Here is an 8019-nt window from a genome sequence, read left to right as displayed (position 1 = left end):
GGCCACTGATATGAATGGATTCATAAATCTGAAGAAGTGCAAAATGATTTTTGAGAAAAAGTCACTACACGTAGTAGTACCGCTAGATCCTACCGAAGGAGCATGATATACTGAACCGGTGCACGACAATGATAGTGATGACGATATCAATTGTATATATAAGATAACTGGACAAGATCAAGATTTGGTGAATCCAACAACAGGTGGTAGGATTTTGTGGGAGCGTAAAAGCTCCTGCACTTTGGATTTGGATAAAGAAATATAACGATGGCAGAATTGGCTGCACGAAGTAACAACGCTCAATTGCAACATGATGGTAAGATCACTACGCTACGTGAGAACGGAGATAAGGGATTTGCCTAGGTACAACAGGTTAACTGTTGGAAATAATACTGAGAGGGGGGGTGAATCAGTATTATCAGATCAGATAAAACTTCTCAATTTCATACTCAGAAACATATACGCAACTTCAGCTAAGTGAACCCGCGTGTACACGCGACTGTGTCTAATGCAACTAGCGTATATCCAGAGATCTTATGATTCAGTTAATCTTATCTTCAGTAAATGCATCAGAACATTATTAAGCATATTAACAGTAAACAGGTGCAGTATAATAGAACAGATCATCACACAAAAGCCACACACATGAACACCATGATATAAGGTGGAAACCCAATGTGGGTGAAAACCACCTGCTGCAATTTGTCTCTTTCTTCTTTAATGAGAACTTCTTTTACAATGTACTGGTGCAGTCCTTTACCAGCACGCAGGCTACAACCTGCAGAGGGCTACAACCCTCTTAGCTCTTGTACTAGCCGATCCATTTACTAGTACGTAGGTGCCTACCTACAGAATGCTTCTTTACTCGTTTTCCAGCTGCTAGTGGAAGGGAGCTACAACCCCCTGGCTCTTGTACTCGCTGATATGTTTACCAGTACGTAGGTGCCGGCCTACGAGCTACCCGGGACCACGTTTCATACATTTTCATACTGGATCCATAAGACAATCATCATTGTAGTACAACCTGCATCATTAATCACTGAAACACCCAATTCTGAATCACTGTAACCCTATCAACAATAACCAGACAATCAAAGCAACAACCAGATCCAGCTCCATATTCAAATATCATACTTCACATTGTATACGCTACTTGGATGAACCCAACCTGCGTGTATACGCTCTTTTACCAAAACCAAACTCGCGTACAGATCTATAAATTCAACCTTAAAACTCTGCAGCTATATCAGACATCAAAACATACCCAGATCATAATAATAAACATGCGTCAGTAGATCTAGTCTATCCAGAGTCAAACCATATGAAGATAATCATTCCAAGCCTTGAGATCTCGTTCCATCATTCATCATCCTCCACATGGGTGAAACCTTGGTTCAGATTACCAACCCATAACCAGCACTTGGATCACACACTTTCTCAGATCTTCATCACTCACCCTTGCTCTCTTTGGCCTAGTGATCTTCTCCTTATATAGCCTTAGGCCTTGCTCAATACCAAGAGCCAAAACCATAGTAACACAATACCATCAACCTCGAAACTAGGGATTGACACGTCCGTCGAGACACCATGGTCCAAAACCATAGGCACAACTTCCAAGGACTAACTGCCACTGACCAAAGGTACGTTTTCACATGTACGCGCTTTTACTGAAGCCAACCTGCGTGTACACGCTGATTATCCTTGCTGAACCTGCGTATATCTCTTTCTTGTCCTGCTGTACTGAGATCTGTCCACTAGTTAAGTTGCCATCACCTGTACCAGTCTCTGAGCACCTGTACCAACCTCTGAGTGAGTTGCCATCAAGGACAACACTTGAATCATAATGCCAACAATCTCCCCCTTTGGACTTGATGGGAACCACCACACCAAGTCACTCTCCCCCTTTGACATCAAGGGCAAAGGGTGGACCAAGATATTCTCTTCTTTGGTATACCTTCTGCTGTCCATACTGCTGTCCATACTCCCCCTGAGTACATGCTGAAATCTCCAAATGTGCTCCCCCTTTGTGTATGCCAAAGTGTACCAATCTATCCATCCTGCTCTTGCTGAATTGTGCTGTTCATGCTCCCCTTGACTGTAGGCAAGATCTGCAAAAGATGTTCTTCAAGAAGAACAAAGACTTATACATTATAGAAGACCTTCCTATCACCAAAGACTCAATACATACATTCATCACCCAACCTAGTGGGGATATACCAATATTGACTCATCCACCTAACCATGTGGAGATACATTAAGAGTTTACTCATGACAATACATAAACATTTCATCATTCATCCCAGGCATAGTGGGGAAACCAACATAGGCCATTACATGACCTTGACATCATAAAAGAGATATCACAAAGAGATACATGACATAGTGATGAAATATCTAGACCAAGACTTATGAAAGCCACCAGCAGCATCATGATCTGTACCATAAGCATCAGCCTGCAATACCATTCCTAAACAGCAAGATGTATCATTTAGCTTCATAGACTTTATCAACAACTTCTAACCATAATGCCAACAATGAATTATTTGAAGAATCTGCTCCCCCTGAGTGTGAGCCAACCATGTCTGAACCATTTCCTGAGTCTGTTCTGCTCCCCCTGAGCCTGAGCCAACCATGACTGAACCTGGGTCTGTTCTGCTGCCCTTTCTCCATATACGCGACTTTGAAGCCTGTAACTCGCGTATATACGCGGCTTTCCTTCATGAAACTTGCGTATGAGAATTAGAACACTGAAGTTTTACACCTTCAGCTCCCCCTGAGTTTGTTATGTCTGTGTTGTGCTGAGTACCCTGTGCTGTGCCATATTTTTCTGACTGAACTTCCTTTTTCTTCCATATCTTCAAGCATGTTGATGATTTCTTCTTATCATGAGCTTTGTTCCTGCAATCTCTTGCTTTATGTCCAAACTTGTTACATGCATAGCATCTTACATGTTTCATATTCCTCCTGTAGCAATCAGCAGCTTTGTGGCCAAACATATTGCAAGAAAAACAATATCCATTAAAGTACCTCGAATGTGATGATCTTTCTGCATGATGGTCTTGAAACCTTCTTCTTCTACATATGGCTGCAACATGTCCAAGATTATGACATACATAACATTCAACATTATTCAGTGGAGGAAATAATCGTCTATCACGTCCATAGTTAGGAGTAAAGAATCTTCCTTGAGGAATTTCTTTCCTTGGTTGTTCCTTGTTGGGCATTTCAGATTTCTCATTAGAGTTTCTTGCCTCACCTTGTGAACTAGATTCACCTTCAATATATCCACGAAAACCAAGACCATTCTTGATAGCAGGAGATCTTTGACTATTAAGAATATCATCCAAGACTTTAGTACTATCTTGAAATCGTAAAAGCTTATCCTTTTCTTCTATTTTACCTTTCAAGATATTTACCTCAACTTGATGTTGTTCTTCCTTTTCAAGACATTGCTTCTCCAAGGTCTCTTCAGCTTTCCTTCCTTCATCCAACTGATGCCTTAGTTTGAGGATCTCGTTTTCTTGCTCTTTATTCAGTGCTAGCAGCATTTCTCGAATTCTGGAGGCACATTCTAACTGATCTTCTAATCTGATGATTTCTTCCTTGAGGGCATTCTCCCTTTTGCTAGGTAGATCTTGTTGATCTATGATTTGATCTGATGCTTCATTTGCTTGTCCATCTTCAATCTGAGATGCTTCAGGATCTGAACACTTGCTTCCACTCAACGGCAGGTTGTCATTTTTCCTTTGAGCTGTCTTCTTCTTCTGACGTGCTTTCTTCCCCATTGTTCTACGAATCTCCTTCAAGCGATCAAGCTTCTCTGAAGGACCGGCTCTGATACCAATTGTTGGAAATAATACTGAGAGGGGGGGTGAATCAGTATTATCAGATCAGATAAAACTTCTCAATTTCATACTCAGAAACATATACGCAACTTCAGCTAAGTGAACCCGCGTGTACACGCGACTGTGTCTAATGCAACTAGCGTATATCCAGAGATCTTATGATTCAGTTAATCTTATCTTCAGTAAATGCATCAGAACATTATTAAGCATATTAACAGTAAACAAGTGCAGTATAACAGAACAGATCATCACACAAAAGCCACACACATGAACACCATGATATAAGGTGGAAACCCAATGTGGGTGAAAACCACCTGCTGCAATTTGTCTCTTTCTTCTTTAATGAGAACTTCTTTTACAATGTACTGGTGCAGTCCTTTACCAGCACGCAGGCTACAACCTGCAGAGGGCTACAACCCTCTTAGCTCTTGTACTAGCCGATCCATTTACTAGTACGTAGGTGCCTACCTACAGAATGCTTCTTTACTCGTTTTCCAGCTGCTAGTGGAAGGGAGCTACAACCCCCTGGCTCTTGTACTGGCTGATATGTTTACCAGTACGTAGGTGCCGGCCTACGAGCTACCCGGGACCACGTTTCATACATTTTCATACTGGATCCATAAGACAATCATCATTGTAGTACAACCTGCATCATTAATCACTGAAACACCCAATTCTGAATCACTGTAACCCTATCAACAATAACCAGACAATCAAAGCAACAACCAGATCCACCTCCATATTCAAATATCATACTTCACATTGTATACGCTACTTGGATGAACCCAACCTGCGTGTATACGCTCTTTTACCAAAACCAAACTCGCGTACAGATCTATAAATTCAACCTTAAAACTCTGCAGCTATATCAGACATCAAAACATACCCAGATCATAATAATAAACATGCGTCAGTAGATCTAGTCTATCCAGAGTCAAACCATATGAAGATAATCATTCCAAGCCTTGAGATCTCGTTCCATCATTCATCATCCTCCACATGGGTGAAACCTTGGTTCAGATTACCAACCCATAACCAGCACTTGGATCACACACTTTCTCAGATCTTCATCACTCACCCTTGCTCTCTTTGGCCTAGTGATCTTCTCCTTATATAGCCTTAGGCCTTCCTCAATACCAAGAGCCAAAACCATAGTAACACAATACCATCAACCTCGAAACTAGGGATCGACACGTCCGTCGAGACACCATGGTCCAAAACCATAGGCACAACTTCCAAGGACTAACTGCCACTGACCAAAGGTACGTTTTCACATGTACGCGCTTTTACTGAAGCCAACCTGCGTGTACACGCTGATTATCCTTGCTGAACCTGCGTATATCTCTTTCTTGTCCTGCTGTACTGAGATCTGTCCACTAGTTAAGTTGCCATCACCTGTACCAGTCTCTGAGCACCTGTACCAACCTCTGAGTGAGTTGCCATCAAGGACAACACTTGAATCATAATGCCAACATTAACAACGGTGGATGAATTTTTGAAAAAATTTGAGAGTGAAGTTCCGGAACAACAGTGTTTTGACACTCTGAAATGGGCACTATGTGTTATGCCTGCAAGATGGTGGGGTACGCACAAATAAAGTTTCACAGATTGGTGCGAATGTAGAAGGGGGATGCTTATATGATTTGGAAAACCCCAGCTATGAATGAGAGCCGATTATGAGGGGCGAAATAGTTTGCACGCCCACCTTTCCAGATGGGTACAGATGTATGGCACGTAGCCCACAAAAAGGAACACCACTCCCAGAATAGAAAACAGGAACAAAATGTAGTGGTAGGAAAGATGAAGCACACCAAAGATTAACCGTGGGGAAGCATTTTACAGGGTGTGCAAAGTGATGAATAGGGTCCACCATGTGAGACGCACTGATTGGGACCTGCATGTACCAACGGTTGGATGGGCCTATAGGACCATGTGAAAAACCCTAACCGTGAGAGAAATTCCAAGGTTGCAGAATGAAGCAGGGACTATAATCTCTGAGGAGCATGCAAAGATGAATCTGCATGTAACAGCACCCATAGATTCGATAGTGCGTGAAGCATGGGACTAAGAAATGACACAGCTACGTGAAGCAGAACATATAAGACTTCAATAAGCAATTTGACAGGGAAACTTTATACTTCGTGAACTTGAAAAGGACCGAGCATGGCTAAGGAATAAAGGCACTTTAATGGATACAGAGGTCAAGAGGCTAGAAAATGAAATAAAGGGAGCATTTCTTGTCGATAAACCAAGGATGGCAAGGAAAGGTGTAGAAGATCATACTAACGAATTAGAGGACTATCGTCAAGAATTGGTTAGTCTTTTGCCATGACTAGGACCACATATTTCCAAACGTAGTAACTAGGGAAGTGCATTGCAAAAAGTAAAGTGCGTGGTGCCAATCGCCACAATGGCAGATGAGGGTTCTCCGCGAACCACGGAAAAGGACGGGATGGAACCCTGCACAGGTGGTGCAACCACCTCACTAGCCATAGGAAGGATAGTCTTAGGGCTCGAGGTAGTTGAAAGGGAGCGTGGGACTATAAATTATTCTGCTGGGAAGTTGCATGCTCTAAGAGGTGCATGCAGGAACATAATGTCACAGGGTTCACGACTGCGCATGGAGGTTTGTGCTGCCGCATGGGTTGGCTGGGAAGTGACTGTCGGTGTTACTGTTCATGATGGGATGTTCGAGTTGAGGCCAACTGGAGAGGGTGGTGGGCATTTAAGACGAGGGTTATACACAAGATTTGGGAAAACCTGTCGCTAAGGAAGCATTGATGCCCCAGAATTTGGGGGAACAGTCGAATTTGAATTCAGAAGGTGCTATAAGACTCAAAGGGCTGGACAATGAATAGCACTTAGTCATTTTAGAATTGAGCCCTTGAGCAGAGCATAGAGTGTTGAGAGCCGAGCGATAATTAAGCCCCTAAGTACACGAGAGACAAAATATTATGTAGAGATGATGACGACCACTAAGGATGGGTTGGGAATTGAAGAAGGAACTGCCGGCAAGGCCGCACAAACCCCCATGGTATAGGATGTTCCCGAAGGTGCTGGGGTTGTGACAGAAATCCCCAAATCACCGCGGACACTGAGGTCGAAGAAGGATAAGCAGGTAATGGGACTAGTATGCATGTCCCCGAGGAATCTGCGGTACAACAAGTTATCAATGGAAGAAAAAGGGAAGGTAGTCTCGATTGAAACAGATGAGGAGGAAGAAGATTTGAAAGCCCTGATTGCCACCATAGAAGAGGAAGAAGATGTGGAGGAGGACATCCAACTGTTTCACTCTCCAATAGAACTGCTCACATATGTCCCTCCACGGAAAGGAAAAGCTAGAGTACCAAAGGATTTGGATGCAACAAAGAGTTCAGTACAGACCCCGCTCCTCCCCGATGGCATTGTATTTGAGGGCTTGCACCTAGGCTGCGTGCCCACCATGAAATTTGAAGGCTGGGACCTCGTAGAGAGCGAGAAGTTCCTACACTTAGATATGGAAAATCTGATGAAACAGAATATGGAGGGGGCATTGATAACGTTAGAGCGACAAAAATGGCTGCACGGTGTGGAAAAGGCAGAGTTGCTGCATTTGTTATGGATACCACATTTCCACCACGTGCCCATCACCATTTTCGTTATCAAGAAGTTTCTCTGCCTGGTGCATGATGGGTATCTATGGTTGGAGGAGCCTATTTCCATCACGGTAGACCTCATCCATGGAATTTCTCAGCTTCCCGGTAAGGGAAAGGACCCCACAACAAAGGCTAGGAAAAGTAGCGATTTGGCTCTCGCAGAGGTCATGAAGGAAAAGTATAAGCTAGAGAAGAAAAAGAGGGACTACACTATCACCAGCATCAAGGAAAAAGGGGTGCACATAGCCACCCAACTCTTGGATACTAAAATGGTGAGAAAATATCAAGTCGATGAGGTACCAGCACTCGTGGTCACATTGGCTAAACAGTGCACGTAGGGGGTCCAGTTCAACTCGGTCAAGTTCCTCTGCGAGGAGTTTTTGTTAAACTATCGCGAGGCCTAGGAGCAGGGTAAGACCTTCCACTATGCATGGTTGCTCTTATCCACATTGCTAGTAGCGAGAGAAATGTTGGAGGATAGTCAGTTCCCGAAAATTTACCAAGACTTACCCGAGGCCGTGAGGTATGCTTTGCTCTGG

The sequence above is a fragment of the Pinus tabuliformis genome, chromosome 4_1 (genome assembly GCF_031772625.1).
Source record: "Pinus tabuliformis cultivar Carrire ecotype Pingquan chromosome 4_1, CPIR1, whole genome shotgun sequence".
Classification (NCBI taxonomy): Eukaryota; Viridiplantae; Streptophyta; class Pinopsida; order Pinales; family Pinaceae; genus Pinus; species Pinus tabuliformis.
Note: the sequence above shows the minus strand (reverse complement) of the source record.